This window comes from Nelumbo nucifera, chromosome 4 (assembly GCF_055504915.1).
Source record: "Nelumbo nucifera cultivar China Antique chromosome 4, China Antique-T2T, whole genome shotgun sequence".
Classification (NCBI taxonomy): Eukaryota; Viridiplantae; Streptophyta; class Magnoliopsida; order Proteales; family Nelumbonaceae; genus Nelumbo; species Nelumbo nucifera.
In genome coordinates this window covers 5,691,614-5,698,927 of record NC_142652.1, presented here as the reverse complement: position 1 = coordinate 5,698,927, position 7,314 = coordinate 5,691,614, and positions in this window count along the sequence as shown.

Genomic DNA, 7,314 nt, shown 5'->3' with positions numbered 1-7,314 from the left:
TAGCTGAAAAGGGCATGGGTTGAAGTGGTAAAAAGCAGTTTTAAGCACTTATAATTTAACAATATTTAAGGTGCATGGTTTTGAAAACTGGATCAGACCAGAAAACCTAAGAATCGGTCAGGTAATCAGTTTCGTTTCACCCTAAAACTACTTTTTAGCCAAAATCTGTTGATTTAATCAATAATTCATTGACTTGGGCAGTTAAACCGTCGATCTAAACAACGGTTTTGACTATTTTTATTTTTTTATTCTTTTAAATCATAATAGACCATCCATTCAAACCGAAAAGCGATCCCCACTGTCCAGTCTGATTTCAAAAACCTTATTAAGGCATTAACGCTTAAATGATTGATGATAATGATTTGAGATGGTTGTTCCCTTCTAGTGAAATTGGCCTTTGGTAGAGCTGTTTCGGCCCTTTCCACTTAGATCCTTGCCATCCGTGAGGGATCATCTGAGAATTTGAGATGGGGTGTGCGAAAGCTTATTCTGGAATCAGATGCGAAGATTGTTATTGATGCATTGAACAGCCCTATTCTCAACTTCAACCCTCACTTAGTCATCCTCGAGGATATTAGGCACTTGCTCCCTCCTTTGAAGACATCTGATTCACTAATATATTATGAGAGCTAATGCTACAGCCCATGGGCTCGCTTCCTTTGCCTTAGCCCAAAAAACCTAGGGCTTCGTGGTTTATCTTTGGCCTTCTTGGTTCTATAATAGCTTATCAGTTCTTTCTTTCTAAGTTAATAAAATTATATTTTTGGGTAAATTTTTTAAACTATTCTTACTGTTTAGTTAATTGCCACGTGGTACCCTTATTGTTTAGCTATTGTCTTGCAATACCTTTAAGTTTTCTGACAATCGTCATCGTTGTTAAATCGGAATGGAAAATTTAATTTTATGTTTTTACCTTTCCATTAACTCTCATTTTCTATAGAAAACCATCTCTTGAAACTAGAGTCCAAATGTTCTTCTCTCAGGTGGTGATAGCGGTACTGTTAAGGATCACTCTGACGATTTCAACAACGGCTGTTAAGGATCACGTTTGTTTCATTGTTCGCGTGGTCATGGGTAGGGGTGGATTCGAGTCGAGCTGAGTTGAATAGTACGAGGCTCGAGCTCAGCTTGAGACTATTCTACAAGGATCAAGCTCAAGCTTGGCTTGAGTAAAAAATTCATAAGCTCGAGCTTGGCTCGGTTCGGCTCAGCTCGAGCTCGATTTTGAGAAAAAATGTTTTATAAAAATAAAAAATTATATATATAAATATTTTTATTTAATATTTAAAAAATTAAGAATTATAATAATTAATAATTATAATATTTTTATTATATATATTATTTTCTATAATTATATATATATATATATATATATATATACATTCGAGCCGGCTCGCTAGCCTCACGAGCTGAGTTCTAGTAGGCTCAAGCTCGACTGAAACCGAGCCGATCCGAGCTCAAGCAGATTGTGAAAAGCTCGGCTCATTGCCACCCCTAGTCATGGGAGCCTCTTGGGTGGTCTCTCTCTCCTCCATTCTCTCTGACAAAGGGGAGGAAGAGAGAAAGGGAGGGAGGGAGGGAGGGAGCCCTTCATCGGTGGCTGTCGTCGCCTGTGATGGCTTTGCCAAGAGGGAGAGAGAACGAACGGCTCATCGCAGGCACAATCGCCGTTCTCTCTCCCTCTCAGCATAGTCGTCGCAGGCAATGACAGCCACTGGCGAAGGGCTCCCTCCCTCCCTTTCTCTCTTCGTCCCCTTCATTCTCTCTCTCTCCCCCCATTCCCTTTCACCCCTGTTTTATCACCGCTACACTGACGATGCCAATGCTGACAAACAATGGTCCAGTGCTGGTGACTAGAAACAAGACGCTAGTGAGCCCTACACCGCAGTTCCAATGCTAAAACCAAAAATGTATTTTTGACTGTAAAATGATAGTTTGGGAATTATGGACAAATTTATCAATCACATGGTGTCACATGCAAACAGGACCCAACGGTCGAGTAGCGGCAGGGGAAGACTTAGACAATTGTCAGAAAATTTAAGGATACCGTAAGACAATAGCTAAACAGTAAAGGTACCACGTATCAATTAGCTAAATCGTAGGGATAGTTTAAGAGATTTATCCTTATATTTTAAACAAAAGACAAAAAAAAAATATGATTATTGGACTCATCAATCGCCGAGTGGTGGCTCGGATGGCATGTTAGCTGAGTAGTCACAGTAGAAACGCGGATTCTGAGTCCCATTATTTCCACGTGGAAATTTAGTATATTGTGTTAAATTTGATCCAACATCGTTAGATCCAATCAAATTTTGAATCAAAATCAATAAAAGAATTTTGGTAATAGAACCAAGTTCAGATATGGCCAAGGTTCAAGTATCGCAACTTATTAGTGTATAGTGTACAATACGTATTAGTTTTCAGTATCTCCAACACGTTGAATACTTTGAATTGGTTATAATAAACAATTATAGATGTAATGATTTTGTACTACATAAATTGTTACTTGTTAGTCAAAATAAAATAGTGATATTGCTTTTTTGCTTTGTATTTTTACTTTTTAGGCGGTGTTTGCGTTTGGAATCGTGATATTGCTTTTTGCTTTTGACTCCATACAGGCACTACGTATTTGACTTTGACCTAAAAAAATATATTTTTAAACTTAAAATGGGCACCCATATTGTCTGTAATTAGTTGGCTTATTATGCAAGTTGGCTCCATTTAGTGGTCAATAGGCCCAATACTTTCTTATTAATTATTATTTTGTCTACGTTACTGTTGCTGGGCCAGGCCAATGGCCGACCCAGCTGATAGCCCTACTTATCGTTCCTGACAACTATGGCACATGGAGTGAGCTTTAGGAATTATTATTATCATCATTATACACAGTCTATATAATTGCGTGCATTCGTTTTCTTTCTCCCTTTTATTTTCCTTTTATTCCTCTTTTCCTTGTTCTATGATCTAAAGATTAAGAACTTTTGTTTGAATTTTTATGTTAAGTGATCTTGATTAAACTAGGGATTAAGGAGTTCATTACAAAATGAGGAACTTACAACCAATGATGGTCTGGCTATCAGGTTCCCTAGCTAGACGGAACACTTCTGATTTAATTTCATGCGTTAGGCATGGATCATGCTTATCATTTCTTTCATGGTTCATGCTATATTTTAGTAAATATAGTTATGAAAATATATTAGCGGGAACCCATGCGATGCATTAGGATATAATTTTTTTTCAGACTAAAATATTTCAACTATTATTTTTCACCAGCTTAGAATTATTATTACTCACAGAGTTGTTCTCACATCCTTACCCATGGGACATTATAGCTGTGCATTAGGAATATCTTCCTTGTGATGGTATTCTGTGGATAGAGATGTGAGAATAATTTGTAGATAGCAGATCCCTAGTGTATTTTCACCCCACTTAAAACTTTATTTTCCAATTCTTGATTTGTTTTGCCTAAAACAAAAAAAAATTCAATGTAAAGAAGTGTAAATATAGCTCAAATATTTCTGTCTGAAAACATTTACACCTATTATCTTGAAACAAACGGAATATAAAATAAAAAAAAAAAGATAGCAAATTCCGCGAATTGTCTACTTTCTAGAAATACAAAAACATATCTAACCGTGGAGAAATATTTAACATATGAATAATACAGGTTTTAACAAATAAAGGACATGAACTGTGGAATGTTTTATTTCAATGAGCATTGGGCATGGTTCAAAAGTAAACTAATTATATTTGTTACGTATGCAACAGGGTGGATAGAATCATTATCATTCATCGACATCATGTTAGTGTTGTCCCATTTATATGGGGTCGGCTATGGGAATCCTGTCTCACTATTTCATTCTGTTCAATGTCATATTCATCAGGAAATTATAGTCGTTTAAATCATATTTTACTATATCTATTCAAGTCCTTTTCGATCTGTCCCTAATTCTTCTAACCCCTTCAACTTGTAATAAACCTTTTTTTCAAATAAATATTATAGATAGCAATAATTTATCAAAAAAATAAAACATGGATAGAAACATGGGGTATTTTGCATATCAAAACCATTACCCCATACAGATACAAGCACGTACCCCTGTGCCTGAAGCGTATAATGTGCTCTGTAAAAACCAATTGATTAATGGAATATCTCTACTATGGAAAGCACTTATCCACTACACACAGATGTGCATAGCTAGCGGGGAGCAAACCCCACCACCAATGAAAACGATAAGCATTAAATAACGGCCTAGGCGTAGGAGGAACCAAATGTTTATTCATCGGTGTGACTGAAATTGAGGACGAGACATCTCGTACGTGGAAAGCTAATAAATCTGCTTGAACCGACTACTGAAGTGGGTAGATGACTCATCACAACATTATGTTATGGTGTAGACTGGAGTTATGACTTTATGGGTGTGACAAATCCAGTCATTCTGGTTTGTACATGAATTTTGTTATAGAAATTTTCTGTTTTATCCTTCTACCCTTATCTATATATATATAGATAGATAGAGAAAGAGAGAGAAGGGAGGTGAGGGTTCTCTCACTAGAGACCTCACACGAATTTTTTCTTTTTCTCCTTTTTCATATATGTGTATATTTATTTTATATTAAATTATTAAAAATTTTATAGGTTTTTATTATCTCTAATAAAATTCATATTTACTTTCTAATAAATCTATATTTTTCTCCTTAATAGTCAATGTTTATAACATTTTCCTTCCTCATTAAATTCTTATTTTCCTTTTAAAACCCAGATTTGTCCACCAGCACATAGGGCAAACCAATATAAACAAATCATTGTTTCTTTCTTTGAGTTGCCAGGTTTTTTTCCTCTATTTTGCTCTTATCCTTGGGTTCAATTTTTTTTTTCCTTTATTCTTATTAATTTAATTTAATGTAGATTTGTTTAATGGACTGTTCTAGTTCAATAATAAAATGTAGTAAAAAGAACTAAATATGAGTTTTTGGTTATCTTCATCAGTTCAATTTTGAAATTGCTTTTTTTGAACTTGGTTATTAATCTCATGTTAAGCACATTTTTTGGTTTTATATGACTACACAATGGGAGGTAACTCATTGCACCAACCCAAGTCTCTTCTACAACTAACTAGATAAGTTATCAATTGAGCCACTATCACTTGGTTTATGTGCTTCTCATAATATATAAACTATACAAAAATGAAAGTTTGAAGCTCAATAACTAAAAAGGAAAAATAAATATTTTTCTTCTATTCTACACATAAAAAAGTATAAATACAACATCCCATACATCACACGGGCCATCGCTAATATGAACCAATTTAAACTTCGGTCTGCTGGTAACACATTATATAACTATTGCCAAGTAAAAGAAAAGAAGGGAAAAAAAGTAATGTTGCAGGTCATAAATATGAAATGTAAGCTACTGAAATGTGACAATTGAAGGTTAGGTGTTTCATTCCATGGTTTCCAAACAGTTGACTGTAATACAGGGGCCCTTACTCTTTTAACTGAACCGTTCAATATCACATCAAGTCATCAACAGTTCTTTTATTACAGAAATGATAATAATGGCACCATCAATGGGACAGTTCATCCATGCACTGGCAAGGTTCAAAGTATCATACATATTGGTCTGTATATATGTATATGTATGTCTATTGTATACATATACATATTAAAGTTTTGACCGGTTCAGAGAATGAATGGATCTTAAACCGGTTCCTCTAAACTAGATTTATAATCAAATGTCTATATATGTATATGTATAGAAAATGTCAGCAGAATTCCCTTTCCCTTCCAATAATATAAATTCTTATATTGGACCCTACAACTACAAGCCAGCCATGTATTTAAATTTTAAAACACAGTTAATTAGTATTGTTAATTTATGGGTGTAGAATCCAAACAACCTTTATAAATAAAAACAAAGGAGAATCAACAGCTGCACAAACATGATTGGACCCTTGATAAAATACACTATAAAATAAAAAATAAAGTTGGATATGCGTTTTCAGGGTCCCACGTTGTCCGTGTCCCAAAGAAATCTGAGAGTTGTGTAACTATAAACTGGTTATTTACCACCATTTCACTCTTCTTGTAAAACGAGACATTCTAGTTTCCTTATATGGATAGGATGTGGGGAGTGATTTGAGCACACTATTTTTAATTTTTGTTTTCTTAAAACAGGGGTATTCCATTAATCAATTATGCATCAATAAAAAAAAAAAAAAGAGTATAAGCTTTGACAGATTAAAAAATGCCTTTACCTGTTTGTTTTTTTCTTATCATTATAAAATATAAACAAGAGTTCCTTTTTGTCTTTGTCTTTGCATTTTCCCAAAATCATCCCTAATAAAATATTAGTGATTCTTATCATGGATGTTGGTGGGGTTCTTATATATTGTGGAGATTCTCACTCTCAATTTTTTTGTCTTTTAAATAAATTGATTAAATTCATTCGTTTTTGTTTTTAAACGAACTTGGATTTGGCTGTGCTAGAGGCACATACAGCTTATATATGTGAACTTCACATACCATAATTGAACTTCATCGAAAGATATAATAGTGGCAATAATAGTGATAAATATATAGGAACCATAGAATTCTATGCGTATAAGGGCCTGTTTGGTTTACAGTCAGAAAAAACCTTTGAAATCAAAATCGGAATGATTTATTCCTATAGTCTATTTGGTTCAGATAGGAATAAGAATGAAAATTGGAATCATCAGGAATGGGATTTCATTCTCAAAAGAGGGGCAGGGAATGGCCATCAAGGTTTTTAAAAACGAAACAGAAACAGAACCGGCTAAGGGACCGGTTTCTGGTTAAGCAATTCAACCGTCCGGATCAAACGATTTGACCTGTGATGTCATAAATAATTTAAAAATAAAAAATATTTATAAACAATAAAATTAGCATAAAATTAAATAAAATAATAAAAAATACAGAAATACAGGAAATAAAATTATCTAAATACAAAAATAATACAATACAAAACACATAGAAAATATAAAAATTCTAAAAAATACAGAAAAATAAAACTATTTAAATACAAAAATAACAAAGTACATAAAAACACAGAAAATTGTAAAAAAAAACAGAAAAATAAAACAGGAAATTATAAATAAATACAAAAAATACAGAAAAACACAAAAAAAAATAAATCAGAAAAGTGCAAATAAATACAAAAACATAAATAGAAAAATAAAAATAAATACTGAAAAAAGCAGAAAAATAAAACAGAAAAGTGCAAATAAAAACAGAAAAATATAAGATAAAATTGCAAATAAGTACAGAAAAATAAAACAAAAAAGTGCAAATAAA